Raw genomic sequence first — 14,447 nt, 5'->3', positions numbered from 1 at the left:
TGAAATTACAGTCAGCGCAGTTTTAAGGTGTATTTACCATTCACAGGCTGAAATGGAACTCCTCATATCAACACACAGGCCAAAGACAGGGTGTTAATCCCACATGGCAAAGCTCATGGCTGTCAGGATGTTCCCCCCCCCCCCGTGCTGACAGCAGAGGAGACACAGGCTGCACTGCTCCTGCTCTGCCCATCCCTCTGCTCCCAGCGACTGTGGCTCTGCTGGCACTGACAGCAGGGGCAGGATGAAACCAAAGGGCCTGCTTCAAATTGAACATGGAAACAGGGAGAGAAACATGCAGGAAGAGGGTGTCTGGGCACCCCTGCAGCAGGCAGCTTGTCCGTGCTCTGTCACGCCATTGAATTTAGCACAGCAAATGGCCTTTTCCAAATTAACGTAGATAAACTCTTCCTGGGTGTGGGACCTTTTGCTAGCAAGTTTTAGTATGGCTGGTAGGGCTGATTAAAGACAGGAGGGATTTGACCCTAAGTGAGGATTGTTAAGAGCCTAAGAAATACCGGATGCCTTGGACAGTGACAGTGCTTGCATGCTAAATCAGGATCCCAATTTTCAGCCACTCCCTTTGTGACACAGCCCAAAGTTATCTGTTGGTTATCAGAGTCCCAAAAGACGTCCCTCTGACTGATGACAGTTCGCTTGGTTGCTCCATCATGGACATCTGCCAGGCTTCCACCCACCACAAAGTCAGCTCAAGATCAGATCTCATCCCCCTGAGGAAAGAGCCCCTCCTAATGGGGGGGAAATAGGGAGGCATGACAGGAAAGCGCTTGCTGTTAGAGAGCAGAAGCAGCTATACCCATTACCTGTCTCACAGGGCCATCGGTCTTCCAGGGAACCATCTCACTTTTTCCCTGAATCTGTTTAGACGAGGCCTCTAACACAAAGGGAAACACAATGCGGTGGGGCCGTTTTGTTCTCCATTAGAAGCTCCCACCTGATGGACAAGTTCTGCCTCTTTCATCTCCACATTTTCACGTCCCGTTGGCTGGAAAGGTCAAAACGCCGGGCACATTCGCTCAGGCTCCTTCCCTCTGAAGCTGGGCAATACCTCTCACAAGATTGGTTTTGCTTCTCTTAAGACATACATTTACCAGAGGTTAGGGCACTTTTTTTTTTTTCCCTCCTTTGGAGATGATTGCTATCAGCACTGGAAGAGCCTCCCAAGATTGCTAAAAGGAAATGTCATATCTCAGTATCTAATTTCCAAAGAGAAGCTACAAATAGCCTCTCCGTGCGCTACCGAGGAGCTGCCTTTCACTGCAGCATTCACGACTCCTGCATTACCTTTTCAGGGAAGTCTCATCATTTAAGCACTCCTTAAGAGGTGCTATTTGAATAATTAAGACCAAGATGTCAGCCTGCTGCTTTCAAAAAGATGGCAAGCAAAGACAGCAATGATAGTCCAGCTGCCGAGAGGAGAGACAGCTCTCCGGGGTGATGGGCACTGGGAGCAGCAAGGAGACCACAGCTGCTACCAACACCGATGTCCTTTGCCCACGTCCTGACCCAGCTGAACTGTGCTTTCCAGCGGGTATTTATAAAAGATGTATGGAGTCATTTTAGAAGAGCCATACACAAAAATTGCTTTCCCTTAAGATTAAAAGAATAGAAAGACTAAAAGTAGCCTCGGACTTTCATTATAATCAGCCCTTTGAACTTGCAAGAAGTCTCCTGCAGCAGATTCCAGCAGAGCCCAAGGACACTGGAAACACAAGGAAACTTTTCTTTATTTCCAGGGCTTTTCCATGCTTTGAAAATCCCAACCTAATGACAAAAGACACGAGTGAGAGAAAGCTGTTGCTTTAAAAAACATACTTTCAACTTCTCTGTAGTCTTTGCCACAGCTGACTATGCTTCTTACACAAACTTAAACACATTTTTCTGAATGACTGCTAAAAGACAAAGGAGACTCAAAACCTTACTAGAATTCATTACCCTTACTAGGAACTGATGTTAATCCTTTGAAAGTCAGCAGGACAGCAGAAAGTTCCCTGTGTGGGTCAGACCATTAAAAAACTACAGTCTTGCAAATGTAGATGTGAACCTTATGCCTTTCCCACTGAGCAAACAACAGGAAATAAGGCAGAAGGGAAAACAAAAACCCTCCATGTTTTGGTAAAATCCTATACATTACATTACAACCTGTGACTCAAAGATATTTTCTTAATTCTGCTCACACAAAAGCCTATAAAGAAAAGCCCTGTCTTAATTAATGAGGTCCCTCCTTTGCCTTTTGTAGTAAAAATGAGCATCTCTGTGCATTAACCACCACTAACACCTGGTGGCCCCTGGTCTTGCGGAGGCAAGTCACCGTGGCCATACTCCCCACATCTAAGGAGCAACCAGTAGAAATGCTTTATGCACAAGCACAAAACCCCATAAAACTGCATCTGAAGCAGCAGAGGACATTTTTCAGAGCTCTGTGGTGATGCTGTTGTTGGCTGGGGTTTTTAATGTTCTACATTTTTAGAAAACTGTTAGTGAAATGACCTTCCAAAAATCCCTGCCAGCCTGTGCAGGCATTCGTGTTTGCAAATGATAGAGATCTCGTGTCTGCGAAACACAGGATTAATGCAGCAGCCCCATATCCCTATCATCAAGCTGGCATTGCTATACTTTCATTACAGTTTCCTGGCAACAAAGCACCCAGGCACTTTCATGAATGCTAACAATTCTTATTCATATAGCCTCTAGACATTTCCTGAGAGCCTTGCAGAAATGAATGAGCGTATCAGAGTTATCAGCTCCTGGAATATCAGGCTCAAACACAAATCACGGTGTTGTTTTTTTTTTTTTTTTCCCTGTACAGGGAAAGCATTATTAATGTGATTTTTATCTAAAAATCACTTCTGTTTCTATCTAGACACAGATTTTTGAAATCATAGCATATTATTTCACCCAGAAAGATAACAATACCATTTCAGCTCCAATTGTGAAGAATAAGCCTGATTTTATCAGTACATTCAGCTCTACCAGTTGGATGGTTTGATGGTTGGATTTCTGTCCTCCCAGTTTACAGGATGAATGTGTGGTCATGTGAGAAGTCTAGTACTGGGGATAGAAGTTATTTATTTTAGAAAGGAACATAATTAGTATTTCCCTTTCTAAGCAGAGGTATCATTTCGTTAATATAAAGACTAGAAGACAAAAAACAAGCCATTACACTTTCCACTATCTGAGCGATACCACTCTCAAGCCTTTTTAGCACAGAACTAAGGCAGAAATAACTAAAGGCAGAAAAGCAGACGGAGACGCTGGTTGTATTTTATACAACGTTCTGAATGCACAATGGGAGAGGATTGCTCCCTTGCCAAGCAACTTCTCCTTCAAGTCCTAGCAGGCATGGGATGAGAAAGACCAACAATGCATAACGCGCAGCTCTCATAAGCACTTTCAAATACACATTTGTGTTTTCGAATAGAGCACACTTCCTTCTTTTCCTTTCCTCCCCGTAGTCAGCTGCCGTTTTGGAGGCTCTGAATTGAGCCCAAATCCTCACAGATGATATGGGGAGAAAAGGAAGGGGCAGAGCCCTCCTGCAGCGGTGTGATGGTACCTACTGGGGCTGCACAGAGAAGTTCTCACCTCTCTGCCGTGCCGTGGACTTCGCTGGGCACCAGCAGCTCTTCTCAGCTGCAGTTGTTGGCTGAAGCAGTGTGCACCAGCAAGCCCTTGCTTGGTCTAGGAAACCTGAAGAGGTTAAAAAGCCAAAAGAAAATGGATAACCAAAAGCATTGCCTGTATTAGGACAAGTTTTGAAGGACATGGAGCAAAAGGGAAAGAATACTGATCCTCATTCTTGGTTACGGAGAACTTCTGCCAGTATTTTCATACAAGGCTTCTCTCCTTCATTCCTGTTTGGCTGGTTGTCTCAGGTTATGCAGAGTATCTGCAGTCCTCCGGCCCCAGATGGGCACATCATTCATCCCCCACTCCTTACAGCCTTCCTCCCCAGCCCTGGTGAAGCTTTAGTTAATGCTGCAGTGCTCATTTAACAAATGAACACACTCCATGCACTGTGTCTGCCTTCCCCAAGGGCTTGCTCATGCCTAACTGCTGTCAGTTTTACAGCATGCAGATAGAGAGAAGATGCATTGCACAGTCCCATTATCAAGAAAAAATATGATTGACAAAGAACCAATACAGAGGTTTGCATTGATGCTGCCAATATTGCTAATACCTTGAAGTCCTAAGGCAACATTTGTTTATCTTGGGGAAGAATGCAAGCATACCCTTGAACAGGCAATTTTCTGTGCTTTTCCCTCTGGCAGCTGGCTCTTGTTTAAAGTTGGAGCAAAGAAACCTTTTGGGTCATTAACATTGTTCTATGACTGTCTGCATAGGGAGTTTTTCCCCCCAACGATTGTTTTCTCGGATAAAACTGTCCAGGTAGTGAGAAAGCCTGTGAGTAATGTGTTTCAATCACACTTAGCAGATATAAAGGGTTAGCAGCCCCTTTATGTAATATATGGCTCTGACTGTGTTAGCCTAAAATGAGTTTAAGATGGATTCCCTGAAGAAACGGTTCAGGGCATATAATCTGGCTTCCTAGCAGTATTTCTCGGGGTGACAGCATCCCTAGCTGACTTACCCAGGCTCAGTGGCTGTGGAGACAAGTTGCACCAGGACATTTCCTGCATATAAGCAGATATCCCACAAAAAAAAAAAAGTAAGTTTTTATTCTTTGGTGAGTCCTTCGGAAGCCAAACCCCACAAGGTGAGCCCTGACACAATCATGCCCTCTGTGGTCTTGGTACACAGGGGCAAGAGACAACACCTTCACAGCCACACAGGCCTGGGGAAGTCACACAGGGTGCAGAGACGTGAGCACTGGGCACCTAGGAGCAATATTCATCCTCTCCTCGTCGATATACCCACTTAGGCTAAACAACAGGTGACTCCCTGCCCGGGGTATGGATTTCTCCATTGCGAGACTTCTTGAAATTGAGAGCTCAAGGTCTGCCGAAGTCTGAAAGGGCAATGACAGTCCCAAGTCTTGTTTGCTGCTTAGCTACAAAGAGCAGGCGAGGATGCAGCATGATAAAGTCCAAGTACAACTGATTACTCTCCCAGACATGTTTTGGACACCAGTTCCCACTCACAGCCCCTGTTTTGGGGAGATTAGAGGCAGAGTTGCCAGAGCTAAGAAGCTATGGGCTGTCTCTCCCAGGGCTGTTTGCAAACCAGCATCTGGTGCTTGGAGGGAGACTGCCAGAGGGAGGCTTTGCTGCGAGCCCGGGCCTGGTACAGGAGAGTGGGAACAGAAGTAGATTTGGGGCTTTATTCAACATTATTAATAGTGCATAGGACAGACCATAGCATTTTCTGTGGAAGAGGGGGAATTTGCTTTGTGTGAACCAAATTTAGGTTCACTGTTCCTTGGGAACGTTTAACACTGATTTATAACATGGTGTTAGTGACGACCATAGTTAAAACCCATTTAACGACCATAGTTAAAACCCAGACCATAAGAAAACCAAAAGGTTCCACAATTAGCAAACAGAAAAAGACTACACGGCTCTACATTTTTAGAGAAGAGATTTTACATAACGTGGAAAAGGTAGCGTTATACTTCTAATGCTATCCCAGGTTTGGGGGTGGTATATAGGAAAAGGCAGTGTGTTTTAAGGCAGTGCTACCCATGAGGTACACCTTCACTGACAAACTCACAGAAACAGGCTTAGCTCTGCCTGCTGGTCCTGCCCGGTAGCTCTCAGGCTGAGGAGATGCCCATACTGCCCTGGCTTACAGCACCTCTCCCAGTAAAAACCCCAGGTACAAAGGTAGCAGTGGAAGTGGGCAAAAAGGTAACAGCAGCCCAAGGTCTGGTTGGAAGGGCAAGTGGAAAATAGCCACAGCGCTGCAGCAGAGCCAAGGGAAAAGCTGCAGCCAGGGAGAAAATTGCCATCTTGTTCAGCTGAGGCTCAACTATCACTTCTCCTGTCTACCTTACAGACAGTTCTCCATGTCTTCTTGGAGGGCTTTGGTGCATACCTGAATCAAGCACAGGAAAGAGAAACCTGCCATTCCACTACCCGAGGTCACTGGCCGCTTTGCAGAAGTCACCTTTCTCAGCTCTTGTCACCTTGATGCTACTGCTACATGAGCTAGGAAAACTGCTGCTAGAGCAGAAATGTCTCCCTGTGCTGGAAATCACATCCTTGGCAGCAACGCAGACCTCCCTTCAGACAGCAACCATAAGATCACGGTTTCACATTTATCTGAAAAACTACTAGCCTCAAAGGAATGAGGCTGCATCAGTTGAATGGGACTCCGCAGTACGAGGCATCACCTCGAGCACAACGAAGGAGGCAAAAGGAGCACTGCAGAGGGAACTTAACAGTCCCTGCATCTTGCAAGAAAAGAAGAAAGCACCTTTTTAATAAAACTTTTGGTCTTGGAAAATGTTTGGTTTATTTTATAAAATGAGAAAGCCTTCCATGGAAAATGTAATATTGTTTCTAAAATATTCTTAAGCAAAATATTTTTTTTGTTGTCTAGGTCCCTATAAATCACCTCCCATAGGGCTAATTCCCTCAGGTACTGGATTACCTTCTCCATAGTGGTCCACTTGCCTGGTAGACGTACAAGTTCTTCCTTGTAGGGACACCTTTCCTTCCCAGCTGACAGGAGACACCTCCAGAGGCTGTAAGGTGGTGCTCCGTTTCCAATTGCTTTGCCAATGCCTGCATCTCCAGCAAGGGATCCCAGCCACCTGGCTTCCCTGCCTTCTAATTCCAGACTGTTGGCTCCAGTGTCCCAGCACCGGAGCAGCCAGCTGACAAGCTGCTCACCTAGACAACGACCAAAGTCTTTTTGCACATCTTGTAGCTCACGCTGGGACAGGTTTCAGGTAGTTACCGTTGTTTTTGTGACATCTTCTTCTTCATCCTCCTGCTCGGTAAGCATCGGCCAAGCCCCAGCTCGTTGCAGTGACTTGTGTATGTCTGGTACTGCCAGGGTGATGACATCTTTTTCAAGCACTCCACCAGTTGTTTTTTTTGTTTGTTTGTTTGTTTGTTTTAATTATTTTTTTTTCCTCTTTTTTTTTTTTTTTTCTCCAGTTGTTCAGGGGTGAATGTCCAAAGCGCTGGAGTTGTCCACTGCTCTAGATGCCTGCCCATATCCTCCCACTCATAAATATCCTGCCTCAGGACAGATCTCTGGATGATACTCTGAAGTATTTATTTAACCTCAGACAAAACCCAGAGTGCGTTCAGGAGACATAATGATAAGAACATGCTGGTCTGAACATCCCAAGGATATTGAAAGTTTTGGAAAGCTACCATAACTCGCCTAGAGAAGAAAGGGAGAGTGAACAAGTGGGAAAAACATCTTCCCCTGACGCTACCTCAGAAACTATTAATGGTTACACATTTCATGCTTTTTCTTCGGGGAGCCACTCTATGGAGGGGTCAAAGGGAGACATCCAACAATAATTTATTTATTTAAAGTTACCTCCTTGGAACTATAACTTCTAGTAATTTAAAGTCTTTTGACTTGCATATTGTGAAAAGAGCATTTCTTTTATGAACAGCACATTCTCACGATTTCCACTTAGTGACAGTAACAATAATGCCTCCAGTATCTATCCAAATCTCTTTCTCCTCACCACAAGGCAAAATTTGAATTCACATTAAGGCACCTTTTTCACACAGCCTCTTGTTCAATCTTAACAAATAATTAAGAACATTCTTCAAAGTCAGGTTTACCTGTATGCACTTGAGCTTCTGAGGTTGTGGGGTTTTGGTGTATTGGTTTGTTTTAGGACTGGGAAGGGAGCTTAGAATCCATGACCTTGTGGAATAGGCTCATCTACCTGGCTTCAATGTCTTAACGTCAATCGCTCCTTATCACTAACAGAAATAACCTGACAAGGGGCTTAGTGGTTAGAGTTGACGTAATGAATTAACTACAAAAAGTGCACAAGGGTCATATTTCTGTTAGTCATTCTGTGAGGAAAATTAGCATGGAGCCTGATAAAAACATAAATAAAAATAAATAAAATAAATAAATAAAATAAAATTGCCTTAAAGAAAAAATTGCTATCATAGATTTTCATCTGTATAGTCATGACAGATAAAGAATATAGCAATCAGAATTACTTTTCTTGACATTCATGTTATTTAAATTTACTTTTCTGAGTTCTCTTCTTTATGCAGGACTTTTCAAAATCTAGCCCTCTGACTACACTATTTACTTTGGCTGCATATAAACTATCACGTATGAATGCCAGGATCTGGATCCTCACTCACTATTCAGGTTAAGGACTGGGCTGAAAGTTTTTGTTCCTTGCACTGGCTGTTCCTTCACCTCCTCGTCAGGTACAAGGACATGTGTCTCTTTCACGCTCCTTCATTAGTAAACAAACCAGGATAGATTAAAACCTCTTTCTTCAAGTCAGTAAGACACCTGCCTTTGGTTTCAGTGAAAATTCATGCCCTACAAACTGAAGTTTTTTCTGGATGGTGTTTCTTCTGTTTGGGATAATTTCATTTCCTTTTTGAAGACTTACAAGGATGTAGTAACCAAAGCAAAAGCATAAAACAGTACCTGAGGCATAGGCTACTTCTGAGCCTGCAGCAGACTATAGCTATGATATTATCATTTCAGACAAATATATGTAATGTGAAGTGTCAGCATGCTTACAATCTGCCAAAGGCCAGAAAATAGGACCTTCATTTTAAGACTGTATGGAAAAGAAAACAAAAACAATAACAACAAAAATTAAGAGAAGGAACTTTTCCTTCACCTAAATTTTATTATTTTGCAACTCCTTCAGGTGTCCACAAGGAATTACGCCTCCTCCTCCCTCCCCCCCCACAGAAAAAAAAAAAAAGAAAAAAAAAGAAAAAAAAAAAGACATTGTGGCATAGAGGTATAATTTCAGTTCACACCAGAAGACATTCTTCTCACTAAAGCACAGTTAAGCCCCACAAAAAACCTGCCAAAAAGTAATGTATTTACAAGTTAGTTTTACATGTTGGCATTATTTACTTGTCTTGCATTCAGGGCTTGATCTGTCTGGGGGGGAACCTGTAATGCCGTGCAAGGTTGTTTGGTTGTATGACTGACAACAGGACTTTAAAAGTTTGAACTGTTTGTATAGAAGCAAAATACAGAAGAGTACACTATCCCCAAGGGAAACGTATAAACTACCCGCTGCATTTCAGGTTTAAAGTTTTCCCTTAAAAGATGTAAGCATCTATTAAGGTGTAAGAAAAGGTGTAATCAGCTGTTTGAGTACAATTCTTACATATACATGAACATTTTCCTCTCCAGTTTCCAACTTGGAGTGCAACATTTTTCATCGTGCTCTTAGATCAGAATTCTGATTCTAACACTGGTTCCTAGTGCAAATTTCCAGAGCAGAGAGAAGCAAACCAGTCCTGTCTGCTTTGAATGAGATGGAGAGAGCAAACAAATGTAAATGAGGAAAATAAACCTGTAGGAATGTTTTCAAATAATTGTCATTGTACAGAAGTTTTAAATTGGTTAGGTCCTTGAAAGTTAATTAATGTAAACTCAGGTTGCATCACTGAATTTGAAGTAGTAAGAGAGACTTGCATCATTGCAGAGCCTCAGTCACAGTTTAAATTGGCACTGCCTCTAACTTCACAAGAATGAAAGAGAAAAGCACATCTTCCTACTTTGTCAACTACTGGCAGACTTAGAAAAAAAAAAAGTTGTTAAAATTAAAAAGTAATGTATTTTTTTTAGGTCATTTCACTGAATATGTAATATTTAGTAGTAACCAGACTACAAATGAAAGGGAAGATGAAACAGTATATGGTGCTTGCATGGCCTTAATTTACATGGCAATTGATAACAATCACAATCTGCAATGATTTGTAAGTGCCTCACACCATTCACCCTTGAGACAGAAAAATGGGATTCCCATATTATGTAAGGGGAGTGCAATCCCTCTCAAAATATGAGAGTCTGGGGTACGCCACTGAGTACTGAAAATCTTGAGTAGGCAGCACCGAACTCAACTGAGAAGGGAGGATGAGTCTCTTTGGATCTTCGTGTAACAGAATGGAAACTGAGATTTTAGCCCTAAGCAACTATTTTTAGAGACAGGCTGGGAACTTGTTCTTTTTAATCCAGGGTTCGTTTCAACATCTTCAAAGCTAAAGAAATGGTTGACTGCTCTGTTGAATCATGTTCCGGGCAGAAAAACTCATGTTCCTATTAATATAAAGAGCTTAATGTCTTGCTTCTGTCCTAAAAATGAGTTTTGGATTCAAACATAGCCTCTCCAAGATGAACAACTACGTTTACTTTGTGGGGCTCATATTTTGCATAAGAGATTTGTAACTTCAAGCTTCATAATGTCTCCTCTCGATGAAGGGAGGAAGTTGCAGATGCATAAAAGGGCAAGACAACCTCCAAAAATACATTGCATTGCCACAAAACTACTTGAACCTATTCCCGCCAGTGCAAAAACTCCTTTACAAACCACCATTGATTGGACATTAGGGCTAAAATGTGTGGAAGGCATTAACTGTATACTTCCAACTCTGCGAGCAGCCAGTCAAGCTGAGATGACAGCCTGAGATCCCAACTGTGGCTCAGGATCTGCTGTGCACCAGAGAACTTCCCTCCTCATGAGACGTCTTGTTCAGGAATTACATGCTCTGTGGCGATCTGACTTTTAAAGTTCCTTCAAAATGTTCCTGGTGTTATGTGTTAAATCACCCTGCCTTAATCCAGAACTTTTTCAGCCACTGTTATTGACTAGAAAATATTTGGTTTGACAATGTACGACAGATCTGGGACAAACTGTTGCCATTCACAATAGGTCTCCCTCCAACCCCAATGGAGTGGCAGTATTAAACACCAGCCAGCCAGGCTGGTAGCAAAGCCTTGTAGCTTTTTTTTTATTATTATTATTATTTTTGAATTGGTTGGAAACAGAAGTGCCAAGGTACTAACAAGCCAACTCCTGTTCTTATGCCTGCCAACAGAGGGGTTCCAAAGAGTGTTTATCAATATGGAGATCTGGGACACGTCTGGGTTTTTGTCACTGCTACTTTTCTCTTGAAAGATTACAATAGCTACATGTGGAATAATTACCTTCCAGTCAGAAAACAGGAAAATTTTATTTGATTTAGGATGCTGGCTGCTGAATATTGTATAGTCTTACTTTGTAAGCAGAAATGCAGCAGGAGGGATTGTCTTAATCCACCTGCACACTGCACACTTAATTTTAAGCCAGCAGATCCATACATCCATATATATCCAAGCACCTGTTCTCATTTCATTCTTTGGAGGTGAGAAATTTATTCCTTCAGAGGTAAAAATCTCATCTCATGGAGCTAAGATTTATTTCTTACGTTACTGAAGGCAGGACAGCGTAAATCATTGCTGGAATGGAGTATTTTCAGAAGCTAATGCACACACACAGCTGCTCCAGGGTGGAATTCTGACAGAGAGAAGATCAAAGCCCCATTTGACACTGCTCTCGACCTACACCATATATATATATTTTTAAGGGTACGTGGCACACGAGAACCCTAACACTTGGAAGGGGCTACACCACGCTAAGGCTAAATGAGAAATAGGCACTGAAAGGTCCTCTGCATCCCAGCATGGCTGCAAACACAAGGCAGCACAACACGAGCAGCCTTTTCCACAGACAGGCAAGCTTTAGGAACACTACAAGAATTTATGGCCTGCTTGAGTCCACCAGATATGGTAAATTTACAATTTGAAACTCGAGTACCAGAGATGGTATGATTTACCATCAGCTCCCCAGTGCCTGCTGTTACTGAGAACTCAATGATTTAGGTCAATAAATGTTTGAAGGAACGAGACCATCAAAATAGCTCTCAGGCTTTCTTAGTATCCACACGGAGAACTGGCAGAGCTTCAACACAAGTCCAGGCAGAATTTGTTAGAGAGGCTTACTACTGCTGTTTGCCTAAGCTGCAGGAATTATTAAGCACAAGACTTATAACAAACAAGCTTATTTATGGCTTCATAGCTTGACGCTGGCATGGGTCTTAGCAATTTCAAGGCTGAGCTGGCTTGAGAAAAAAAAAAAAAAAAAAAGCTGTGGAAATCTGAGAACTTCTTTACAGGATCTTATGGTCCATAAAGCCCCACACTTGATGCTGACAGCAAGCTGCTAGTGCTGTGAAAACCCTCAGCTAGGCAGACTTCCCTCAGTTAGGATCAAGGTGACAAACTCTCTGCTTTTAAGGCCCTCTTGCTGGACAAGCTTGTCTCAGTTTTGTAGTCAACCTGTATTTCCAAGGGAAAGTTGCCCTTCCATCCAGGGCATCCTGTATTTTCTCCTCATCTATGGAAAGGTTTCTTCAGCAGTAAAGCAGTAACAATAGATGCTTGAGACCACCATACCTAGCAATTTCTTTAGCTTCCAACCCAGCAAAACTCCTTAAAGCAGCCTAAGCTGGCTAATCACCTGCACATCACAGCTCACCCAGGCCATCACACACATCACCCCTAGCCTTGTACTTCCAATTCACTGCCAGCTCAGAGGCACAGACTATGCCTGCAGTACCCATTTGCACATGATGCTCCTGGCTCCACCATCAGCAGTCCCTTGGGTGTTTGCAATCTGCATCACAGCCCTCATCACATCCCTCCCAGCTGTTTACCTGCCTGTGCTCAACACCAGCTCTGACATGGTGCAGCCGTGACTTTGGCTCAGACTGCTGGGAGAAGGGCTGTCTTTGTGTGGGAGGTGTGTTTAGAGCCCGTCTGTTGCCTCTGGTCCTTGCCCGAGCTGTGTCTGGCCAGGTACCTCAGATCCAGACCTGCAGACTCATCTGAGACCTTTTCTTGTTCCTCACTTGTCCGCTGGTTAGCGTGTTGTAGCCGACTCTCACTGCTGTTGCCAGATCTGCTCATCTTGTGCAGGTACTGAAGAACAGTGCCCCTGCTGGGCCTTACCGTGCACGGTTCTTGGGCTTGCCATTCTTCATAAACTTGCCCTTGCTGCTCTCTGACAGCCCGAGCCAGACCCTTTGGTCTCCATCTCCCCTCTAGCAGGCAGCAGTGCCTTCCCCAGCTGTTCCCTCCTGCATTGCCTGGGCTTGGCTCTGCAGCAAGTCATGCCCTGCAGCCAGCTCCCAGCCTCCTGCCTCTGCTCCTGGCCAGGCTTTTTGCCCGGTGAGAGCCCATCCCTCCTGTGCCCAGCATCCCTTGTGGGCGCGTTGCACAGAGAAACCATAATTCTGTTTCTTTTCCCGATTTTGTAGCCAGAAAATCCCCAGTGAGCTGGAAGCTCATGCACTAGGGAGATGCTGCAAGAGTTGTAGCTAAAACTGCTTTGTATCAACATGGGTAAAGATATTTAGTGAAGAATTGGCTATTTGTAAGATTAAGGAAAAAAAAATATGAGGCAACTTCACATAACTATGCAGATAAATCTTGATTACATTATACTGCAGTGTTTTCTATGGGGTAGGATTTAAAAGAATTTAACTTAAAATGCCAAAATAACGTTAGTCACCTCACTTACCCTGTACTAGTATGCTGATTCCAGTAAAACTAAAGACTTAACCCAAACTGAAATAAAAGGGAAAGGAATTCACCTGTTCTTGCAGAGTAATAAAACAAACGAGTGCTGCCGTTCTTCTCAGCAAAAAGTTAGCAAGGACAGATGATGCTGCCACCAATCAATGCCAATAAAAGGGAAACCCAAGCACCCTAATTTGAAGCCATCTGCATGAAATTAAAAACACCACCCACATTTCATGTTTTTCAGTATATTAGCATGCCCCAGTGAATGGGGAATTACCATAACATTAAATAGAGTAAATGTGAGGAATTCTCTGTTCTTCCAAGGGTGGTGTTTAATGTACTTGTAATTTCTGATTTATTTTTTTCCTTATGGGAATTGAAGTAGTCTAAAAGATGTAACCCTATGCAAAGCCCTATACCTGTCAGGAACAACAACTGGTCTGAGAGGGGGAAAAGGCTCTCTGACAAAGGAAAGATCAGTCTAGAAAGTGTGTGACCACAGAAGAAACTAAAGAGCCTACTAAGGGTTTAATAAGTTCCCTAGGATATAGACCCTTCCTTTCTGTTTTTTATTTTACTTTGGGCAGGCAGAAGGAATGGGAGAAGGCAGCTGTTGCCAGCTTCCAACAGCCCTGATCTTAGCTGAAACTTTTAGGTATTAATATAGCAATGATAATTGCTGTCATCTGTTGACCACTAAATTGAAGAAACCAAGCTGAGATGGGGAACAGAGTAATTAATTCATTAGTGAGCTTGCATGGGGGCTTTGTTAAAGAAGTTTGTTCTATGGCCTGTTGAGTCCCCCTCTAAGTTCAATTTATTTATTTATTTATTGACTGATTTATTTATTTATTTATTAGTATGGCTAATAAAGCACAAAGGTGAAATGTAATCCTTTCATAGCTTATGCTGGTTATAACTAGCTATGAAAG

This window comes from Anas platyrhynchos, chromosome 3, assembly GCF_047663525.1.
Source record: "Anas platyrhynchos isolate ZD024472 breed Pekin duck chromosome 3, IASCAAS_PekinDuck_T2T, whole genome shotgun sequence".
NCBI classification, from domain to species: domain Eukaryota; kingdom Metazoa; phylum Chordata; class Aves; order Anseriformes; family Anatidae; genus Anas; species Anas platyrhynchos.
The sequence above is the reverse complement of the archived record's forward strand: the minus strand, read 5'-3'. Positions refer to the sequence as shown.